The sequence below is a fragment of the Chrysochloris asiatica genome, unplaced genomic scaffold, assembly GCF_000296735.1.
Source record: "Chrysochloris asiatica unplaced genomic scaffold, ChrAsi1.0 scaffold00021, whole genome shotgun sequence".
Lineage (NCBI taxonomy): Eukaryota > Metazoa > Chordata > Mammalia > Afrosoricida > Chrysochloridae > Chrysochloris > Chrysochloris asiatica.
The window spans coordinates 13,236,333-13,239,999 of record NW_006408539.1 but is presented as its reverse complement, the minus strand read 5'-3'; the positions used below and the strand labels follow the sequence as shown (position 1 = coordinate 13,239,999).

General features: G+C 41.0%; 1 pseudogene; it reads left to right on the top strand.

The window, feature by feature from the left end:
* The first annotated feature begins 346 nt into the window (after positions 1–346).
* Positions 347–725, top strand: LOC102835137 (annotated as a pseudogene).
* The last annotated feature ends 2,942 nt before the right edge of the window (positions 726–3,667 follow it).

The window sequence follows — 3,667 nt, the reverse complement described above, 5'->3', positions numbered from 1 at the left end:
CTCACTAGGAATTCCTGTGCTTCATTGTACCACATATTTGTGATTTCTTTGAGAAAATTTAAAGTATATCCTTTTTTTCTGCCTCCCTCTTCCTTGTTCCAAATTCACTTGCTTCCCTGCAGGAGTAATATTAAACCAGTTTTAAAATGACATACAGGTTATAAAAGCATTATAATAGAATCCTACTAGAAATAGCTGAAACCTAGCCCCTCTAGGGCCCTGGGCACAGTGTTTGGGTGTTTGAAATATTGAGAGATTGAGACAGAGTTTCCACTGAATACAGATATGGATTTCTTTTTCCACACATAAAAGAGATGTGGGCCTCCTTTCTGCCTCCGATGACACCATGGCACCTGTGAAAAAGTTTGTGGCAAAGAGGGTCAAAAAAAGAAGTAGGTTCTGAAGTTCACCCTTGACTGCACCCACCCTGTAGAAGATGGAATCATGGATGCTGCCAATTTTGAGCAGTTTCTTCAAGAAAGAACCAAAGTCAGTGGGAAAACTGGTCATCTTCGTGAAGGGGTAGTAAACATTGAAAGAAGCAAGAGCAAGATTACTGTGATCTCTGAGGTACCTTTTCCCAAAAGGTATTTGAAATATCTCACCAAAAATATTTGAAGAAGAATCTATGTGATTGGTTGTGCGTAGTTACTAGCAGCAAATAAAGTTATGAATTACGTTACTTCCAGATTAACCACGATGAAGAGGTAGAAGATGAGGATTAAAACTCACTTACTTAGAATATATTGTATAAATCTTTGAATAAAACTTGGGAACAAAAATAAATAAATAAATAAGAGATGTGGGCTCTTTAGCACACATGGTCCACGATTTGAAAGTAGAGGTGGAGTTTATCAGTAAGCAAGCTAAATATGTGTTTAGTTGTGTTTACTCATCTATAGTGTGTACTTTCACGTGTTTTTCAGCACAGATGTGAAGCTGTTCACTGCAGATCAGTAAGCAAGCACAAGTAAGCTCGTATACTCACCTTGCTTGACTAGGTACTCAGGCCCTGTTGCAGAAGGTAAACTTGAAAAGAGGCTTTGAAATCACAGGAAAGTTCTGAGACACAGATGTCTAAAAGCAGATTCTTTGATGTGGAGAAAAAATGTGTAATTATTCACTACAGATTAGTAAATAAGCATTAGTAAGCCCCTGTTTAGCTCTTATTGGATAATCTATCCCTGTTTAAATACACAATAAATTTGTGCCCAATGTAGAAGTCTGCCATGTAGTCCACTGGCCAACTCTAGCTTGCTATTTGTTTGGGTTACTAAGTGCCGTCGAATCAGTTCCAACTCAAAGCTACTCTGTGTAGGATTTCTGAGGGGTGACTGGTGGGTTTGAACAGGCTACCTTTCAGTTCAAATTGACCTTGTAGTCCACTGATTATCCTCCAGTGCCACACCAACCACTTAATGGTGGAACAAACAAAAAAGAAAATGGGTCAAGGTATTTATTGCAACTCTGGGGTCTAGTAATATGAACCTCGACTTTCCATGTGATTTCAGGGAGAGGGTGTTATAGGGCTCTGCTCCTGATAGGGCATCTCTGATTTCTCCTGGAACAGCCATGCCTGAGGGGCAGATGGTGGGATCTATGTTTATCAGGAGTGCTTTGTGACTGAAGGAGATATACCAGAGTGGAGAACTCTGACCACAAGACACTTTAAAAATATAATTTATTATTCAAAACATTCTGTAAAAAATCACTGCCATCAAGTCAATTCCAGCTCGTAGCAACCCTGTATAGCGTTTCTTTGGCTGTGCATCTTTGGTGGTGGTGGTGGTGGTGATGTGCTGTGGAGTTGATTCCAACTCATAGTGACCCTTCATAGGGCTTCCGAGGCTGTAAATCTTTGCAGGAGCAGAAAGCCTCATCTTCTTCCCATGGGACAACTGGTAGTTTCGAAATGCTGACCTTGAGGTTAGGAGCCTGACTCATAACCACTACACTACCATAGCTCCTCTGAAGGAACAGAAAGCCTCATCTTTCTCCAAAAGAGCTGCTGGTAGGTTTGAACTGATGACTTTGTGGTTAGCTGTCCATTACTTACCAACTTCTAATTGTGTTTGCCTGAAAAATTAAAATTTTTGTCCTAGATACTAGATATGTCCAGGGGTATGTCTTAAATCTTTTAAACTTTTGCTTCTGTTTAATTTGTTACTATAAAGTTATATATATATGTTGTTGTTGTTGTTAAGTGCCTTCGAGTCGGTTCCGACCCATAGCGACCCTGTACAGGGTTTCCGAAGATGTAAAACCTTACGGGAGTAGAAAGCCTCATCTTTCTCCCGCGGAGCAGCTGGTAGTTTCGAACTGCTGACCTTATGGTTCGCAGCCCGATTCGTAACCACTACGCTACCAGAGCTCCATATATATATATTATTGTTAAGTGCTGTCGAATCAGTTCCAACTCATAATGACCCTGTATAGGGTTTCTGAGATGCTGCTGGTAAGTTTGAACTGCCGACTTTGTGATTCAAACTAACTTTGAAGTCCAGTGCATTATCCAAATTTGCAGCAGTCCAGTCTAGTTGTTGTCGTTGTTAAGTGCCACTGAGTCAGTTCTAATTCACAGCAATCCTGAATAAGGTTTCTAAGGAGTGGCTGATGAGTTTGAACCATCGACCCTGCAGTTCAAACTGACCTTATGGTCGAGTGCTTATCCTATAGCGCCACACCAGGACTCACACATGGAGAAGTTCTACTCCATCTGAAAGGGTTGCTATGTGTATATATTTTTTACAAGACGAGTATCTTCATGAGGTAAGAGATATGTCCCATCTTTTCCAGAGAAACCATCTGTGGCTGGCTCAGAGGGTTCAATATTGCAGTAACAGCTAGGAAGAGATTTTCTAATCATAATTAAACCCCAATCTGATCCATTGTTGTGATTCAGTTCTGATTCATAGAGATCATTTCAGATGGCGTAGAACCGCCCAGTAGAGTTTCCATGGCTGTAATCTTCCTCTTTGAAGAGTGTATGGTGGGTTAGAATCACTAACCAGTTTTGTAACTACTGTGCCACTAGGACTCCTTAGTCCTGTTCAAGACCCTCCAAAAAGCTGTGGTGTGTTGGTCCCCCTCTGAAGAAAACAGATGGTGCTGACTGTGGAAATTACAAAAGCGAAACTCTGAAGGAGATGCTGTTTCCCAGGGAAGTCAGTGAACAGTCCATGGAGGAAAGTTTACCTCACTGTGGAAGGCGGAAGCAGTGAAATCACACAGGATCAGTCTGCAGACCTCAGAATAAGGCAGTGTTCCTGGAATTGCTGTGATGTAAGAATGAAGAAAGAACAACAGCAATCTATGTGGAGGAGCCAGGCCTAACCAATGGGGCTCCAGGGCTGTTTCAGCTATAAAATGCTGAGGACTGCTCACTACCATGATTTGGATCTAAAATAATGAAAAATTATGGTGCGGTAGACAGTACTGTGGCAGTAATGAACTCCAAAGCTTGGGCTGTCAAGAGTCACATGCAAGCAGATTCAGCAAAGTAGCAGCGCATAACATCAACATACAGAAATTAGTTGGATTTCTCTATACCGAAAACAACAGCATTGAAAAAGACATTAGGAAAGCAATACCATTTACAATAGCCACCCAAAGGATGAAATATCTAGGAATAAATGTAACCAGAGAAACAAAGGACTTATACAAAGAA